The sequence below is a fragment of the Perognathus longimembris genome, chromosome 2, assembly GCF_023159225.1.
Source record: "Perognathus longimembris pacificus isolate PPM17 chromosome 2, ASM2315922v1, whole genome shotgun sequence".
Classification (NCBI taxonomy): Eukaryota; Metazoa; Chordata; class Mammalia; order Rodentia; family Heteromyidae; genus Perognathus; species Perognathus longimembris.
The window spans coordinates 87,991,125-87,997,838 of NC_063162.1; positions in this window are offsets into that span (position 1 = coordinate 87,991,125).

Consider the following 6,714-nt stretch of genomic DNA (forward strand, 5'->3'; position numbering starts at 1 on the left):
GTTTCATGAACCTTCTCAGCCTGCTTGGGACTGGGTGGCAGGACACTCATCCATGGTGGTATGGGCCAGGGCTGTTTATCCTGAGTCCTCTGCAGCTCCGACTTTTCCTCCAGAGGAGGGAGGAGGGTGAAGAGCCTCTGTTAGCTGATTCCCCAGGGCCCTCAGAGAATGGCAGGCACTGATGGAAGGTGCCAGGCACTGTCTGCATCAGTGTCTCTGTCACTTTACCAAACCTTTAAGCCATCAGTTCCAAAGTTATTGGCCTGTGTCCTTCCACTGGTGTAGTGGATACATGAGTACAAAAGAAGCACAAAGAGGTGGGCACCCAATCGCTATCACCTGTAATCCTAGCTACTCAGGAGGCCAAGATCTGATAATCACAGTTCAAATCCAGACAAGGCAGGAAAATCTGTGAGACATTTTCTCCAATTAAGCACCAAAAAAAAAAAAAAAGGCCAGAAGTGGAGCTATGGCTCAAGGTAGGCTGCTAGCCTTGAGCAGAAGCAGTGCCCAGGGACAGTGCCCTGGGACAGTGCCCAGGCCCAGAGTTCAAGCCCCAGGACCAGCACAAAAAAAAGAAAAAAAGGATGCAGAAAGAAAGAAAAGGGAAAAAAGAGACCAGAATAGGAATGGCTACCTAGACTATTCCACTCAGTGTGATGGTAGCAGCTTGGGGTTTGTTTCTTTGTTTTTGTTTTCTTTTGAAACCTTAAGATATGATACCTCTTGGTTGCCACCGAGCTCTGACTACTTATAGACTGTCTTGTGTGCTCTCCTGGGTTGGATTTCTCTGAGCTTCTGTTTGATCAGAGGAGCTCTGACCCTTTCTGTCACTATCCCACCATCTTCCCAGAATCCTATTGTTGTTACTCTGTTATTCTCTCTCTGTGTGTAGGCTATCTTACCTGTCTTTGTATCATTGATAAATATAAAAAGAGAAATTGGAAAGGATCTAGTATTTATTCCATGTGCTGAGTAGAGTGATCAGGGTGTTATTTTATGTCTAATATTTTCAATAGGAAAGTATTTGAAACAACTTTCTTCCTGTCCATTCCCTTCACTGCATATGGCTCCATCTCTAGCCTGTCTTTAGGATCTTACCACACTCATGAAAAATACTCTGATATTTTCCAAGATGGCTCCATTGATGCAGCTCATCGTAAACCCATTAATTCTTGTGCCCATTCTTGTCCACTCACCAACACCATGTCTACACTGCTGTATCCATTCGTATCATATGATTATGTCATGAAATATTTTAATATGTTATAATGTTTATAGGATAGAAAATTCAGAAATATAAGGTACAAAACAAAAAAATGTGCTTTACCTTCCAGAGCAAAAATAAAAGTTTCAACATCACACAAAAATTAAAAGGCAATAAGCGTTCATTGTTGTTCAAGCTCAGTTTTCAAAGCTGACAACTGTTAGGTTGGTAACATTGATACAGATGAAAGAGAAGAACATGATTTCTCTTCTCCCTGGAGAAGAAAATGCATTATCTTCTCTGCACAGTTCTCATTCACCTGACAGCTACACTTGGCCCTAGGCCACTGAGTGACACACTTGTTCAGCTAATGCCAACTTAATGAAAGACTCTTTTGCCACATCTGCTGCAAGATTTTGTGAAGACAGAAGGATCACTCTCTTCTCAACACCTTTGTGCTTTGCTCACACTTTGGTGTGGCTCACACTTGCCCTTCTCAAAGTACCTGGGCAGAAACCAGTAGAAGGAGTTCCAAGCCTCTGGGCCAGACTGAGAAGAGCCTCTAGATATAGCTTTGGCTCTAATGGACATTCATTTATTCATTCATTCATTCAGGTGCAGATGTAAAGTGACCAGAGCTGGAGAGCTCCAGGGCATAATGCCTCCTTAGGCAAAAAACTTAACTATTCAATTTCAATTAAATAGCCCAGATTTCCTCTCAGTGGCACCAAGGACCCTGAACCACCACCTCCCAGCTCTTCTGAGAAATAAATGGTTAGTCAACTTTCTGTCTCCAAGACAAAATACCTGAGGAAAACTAATTAAAGGAAGAATGTCTTGTTTGGGTTTATGGTTTCAAAGGTTTCAGTCCTTGGTCATGTCTCTAGTAGTTTAGGCCTGTTGTAAATTAGAACAACACAAGAGTAACATATGAGGGAACATATCTGCTTGCTTCATGGCCATTGGAGAGGGAGAAGGACAGAAAAAAAGGAGAAAGAGGAAGGAAGGAAACTAAGAAGGAGGAAGGGAAGAAGGAGGAGAAGAAGGAAGAGACAGGTGTTGATGACTCATATCTGTAATCCTATCTACTCAAGAGGCTGTGATCTAGAGAATCATGGTTCAAGGCTAGCCCAGGCAGAAAAGTTCACTAGGCTTTCCAAAATAGCCATCAAAAAAACAAAGATAGAGGCATGGCTTCAATGGTAGAGGAGTGCCAGATTACCAAGTATGCGGCCAAGAGTTCAAAACCAAGTAGCATCAAGAAAGATAAAGAAATAAAAACGAGGAGGAGAAGAAGAGAGAAGAGGGTGGGAGGAAGAAAGGAGTGAGAGGAGGAAGAATAGGAAAGGAGGTAGAAGGAAGAGAAGGAAGGGTCCCAATATACTCTTCAAGGGAGTGTCCCCCTAGTGACTTACTTTCTTCAACCAGTACCAGGTGGTATTGAAGCTTCTACCTCCAATAATACTACCAGCTGAGGCCCAAGCCTTCACACCACACACAAGCCTTCAGGGGGGTATCCCAGACCCAAACTACAAGTCATAATCATAGGACATGTGGGAAGACATGAAAGGATTGTCAAGACGAGTAACCTTGAACTTGCCAGCCTTTCCCTGCTATCATGTCCTGGGAGTTTTAATCAGAACATGCACATACTCCAGAATGGAGTAAGTGATGAAAGAAGAATCTACTCTCATTCTTCTACATATGATAACCAGTTGTCTTAGCACCATTTATTGAAAAAGCATATGTTCATTTCTAGAATCTCTACTCTGTTGCTCTGTGTGTCTATTTTTATGCCAATACCATGCTGTTCTGATTACTATGTTTGTACTATGTTTTGGGACCAGATAGTAATGGCTCTGCTTTTCTTATTTTTGTTCAAAGTATCTCACAATTTGGGGATTTTTGTGCTTTGGTACAATACAGAATGTGTGTGTGTGTGTGTGTGTGTGTGTGTGTGTGTATCTGTCTCTCTCTCCTTTCTTCCCTCCTCCCTCCTTCTCCCCCTTAACATATTTCATCATATTTTAGTATCTATTTTAAGTAGTATAAAAAGATTTTAATTCAACATGCTACCCTTTTCATCATTCATCCTTCCAATCCCCACCCATCCCCTCAATTTTTCTAGTTTCCTATACATAGAGTATCGTGACTGAATAACTCCATTCTTCCTCCCTTTCTTCCTCCTCTTGACCTCTTCCCTTGACACCTCAAGTTTCAGATTCCTGGTATTTATTTTTTAGACTCTAGATTAGTTGTTGCACCACTGAACATTGAAGTTGCACCATTGAAATTCTGCCCTGAATATACCATACTGGTATATGTTTGATATAATGTTTGCATATATATGCACATGACCTTGTATGTTTGCATATATATGTTATATTTAACTCACACATATGAGAAAAATATGCATCCTTTTGTCTCTCTGTGCCTAACCTACATCACTTAACATAATTTTTTCCAGGTTCATTCATTTCTTTGCAAATGATGTGATGTAATTCTTCCTAATGGATAAGTAAAATTGCATTGTGTATATATGCCACATTTTCTTGATCCATTCATCCACTGAGGGGCACCTGGGATGATTCCATACATTTGGCTATGGGGAATAGTGCTACAAAGAACAAAGGTGTGTTTTTCTGTATCCTGACTTGTAATATTTTGGATTAATGCACAAGAATGTATTGCTGTATCAGAGGGTACTTCCATGCTTAATTTTTCAGTATTCTCCAAAAAGTAGTTGCACACGTTTTCATTCCAACCAACAGTGTATTAGAATTCCTTTTCTGCCACACTTATGTCAGCATCTCTTGTCTGTATTTGTGATATAGATATTCTTACTGAGGTGAAATTGAATCTCAAAGTTGTTTTGATTTGCATTTACTTTAAGGCCAAGTATATTGACAATATCCTCCTGTGTTTACTGGCCATTTTTGCTGCTTCTGAGAAATCTCTATTTACCTCCTTTGCCCATTAATTGAGTTACTGATTCTTTGATGGTTTAGTTTCTTGAGCTCTTTGTATAGTCTGGATATTGGACCATTGTCCAATGTATAGCTTCAAAGGGCTTCTCCCATTCTGTAGGTTATTTTTTTAACTTGTATACTATGCCCTCTGCAGCACAGAAACTTGCTAGTTTGATGAAATCCCATTTGTTTTTTTTTCCCTTGATTTGTTGAGCCTCTAAAATTTTTCTCAGAAAGTTCCTGCCAGTGCCCAGAGTTCTAATGGTTTTCCTATTCCTTCTCATAGTAATTTCAAGGCTTTAGATCTTACCTTGACATCTTTGATCCATTTTGAATTGATATTAGTACCAGGTGACAAATAAAGATAAGTTTTAGTTTTCTGCATATGGATATCCAGTTTTTCCAACATTTTTTGAAGAGGCTGTCTTTTCTCTAACCTATCTATATTTTTTGCTCCTTTGTCAAATATGAGATGGCTGTAGGGCTGAGGGCTCATTTCTTGGTCTTCCATTCTGTTCCACTGGTCTTCAGGCCTTTTTTTTTGTTACAGTAGCCAGCTATCTTTATTACTATAGCTCTATAGTAAAGTTTTGAAGGCTAGATTTGTGATACCTTCAGCACTGCTATTTTTCCCAGGATTACTTTTGCAATTTGGGGCCTTTTGTGATTTTATATGAAGTTTTTTTTTATTGTTTTCACTGTCTCAATGATGAATGACATTGGGATTTTGATGGGTATTAAGTTTGTACATTGATTGCCTTTGGCAGTATTATCATGTTTTCGTTATGTGTGTCTATGGTTGATTATATATATAATAAATATTATATGATATATACATAACATTGTAATCTCTTTAACTTAATTCTATTATTATACCTATTATAAATGGAACTGTCTTTATTTTTATATAAAAATTACTATTGGTATATAGTATGATTACTGATTTTTGTATGTTCATTTTGTATCCTGCTATTTTACTGAATTTATTTAACAGTTCCAATAGTTTTCCTATTTTTGAGGAACTTCTACAAATAAGATTGCGTCATCTATAAATAGTGACAATTTGACTTTCTCTTTTCCAATGTGAACGACTTTTCTTTCTGTTACCTGGTTGCTTATTTTGGCTGGGACTTCCATCACTTGAATAAAAGTGGTAAAAATGGGAACTTTGATTTGTTACAGATATTGGTGAAAAGGTTTTTAGCTTTTCCTCACTCAGTATAATGTCAGCTATTGGCCACTGATTCACACCTGTAATCCTAGCTACTCAAGAGGCTGAGATCTGGAGGATCATAATTCAAAGATAGGTTAATTAACCAGAAAAATGCTGCATTGGGGGCATAGTTTAAGTGGCAAAGCACCATCCTTGAGCAAAAAAGCCAAACAAGAGCATGAAGCTCTGAGTTCAAGCCCCAGTCCCAGCACACACAAACACACACACACACATACACACACACACACACACACACACAAATAACCTTTAAGCCTGGCACTGGTGGTTCATGCCTGCAATCCTATCTACTCAGGAGGCTGAGATCTGAGGATCTTAATTTGAAGCCAGCTGGGGTGGAAAAGTTTATGAGACTCTTATCTCCAATAAACTACTCAGGAAACACCAGAAGTGGGGCAGTGGCTCAATTGGTAGAACATTAGCTTTGAGCATGAGTGCTCAAGCATGAGTTCAAACAATAATAATCTTATTATATTGAAATATGCTTATTCTATAACTTACTTGTTCACAATTTTTGTTATGAAAGGATGGCAGATTTTTGTCACCTGCCTTACCTGGGATGAGCATGGGGGTGGGGGAGGGAATGTTAATGCTCTATTGGATTTGCTTTGCTAGTATTTTACTGAAGGTATTTACATTTACATCTATGTTCCTCAAAATGAATCATCTGTTCTTTTCTATTTTCATTGTGTTTTTGTCTTTGGTTCTGATATCAAGAGGCCACATCAAGTGGTTGGCCTCTACCATGTAGGTTTGTGTAGGTCCATTCTGCAATGTTTGCACAAAGATGAAAGTCATAATAACACATTTCTTAGGGTATGTCTTCATCATTAAGCAAAATCTGTCTATACATGCCACCAAGTATTAGTGAAAATAAAAAGAAATGCATTGTTGACATATGCAATAGTTTGATTGGATTTAATAGCATTATGGTGAACACAACTAATTTATTTTTTTCTTTTTTATTAAACACAACTAATCTCTAAAAGTTGAATACTGTTTACTTTTAGTTTGGGTTATAGAGAAATTTGTGTGTGTGTGTGTGTGTGTGTGTGTGTGTGTGCATGTGTACGTTTATATTGGTACTGGGACTCGAGCTCAGAGTTTCTCACCCTGCCTTGGCTTTTTCGTTCAAAACTGGTGCTCTACCACTTAAGCCACACCCCCACTGCTATCTCTTTACTGGTTAATTGGAGATCAGAGTCTAACAGGCCTTTCTGCCTGGGTTAGCTTCAAAGCACAATCCTCAGATCTCTCTCAGCTTCTTGAATAGAAAGACTAGAAGGCAGAAGCTCTATAAGCCTAGC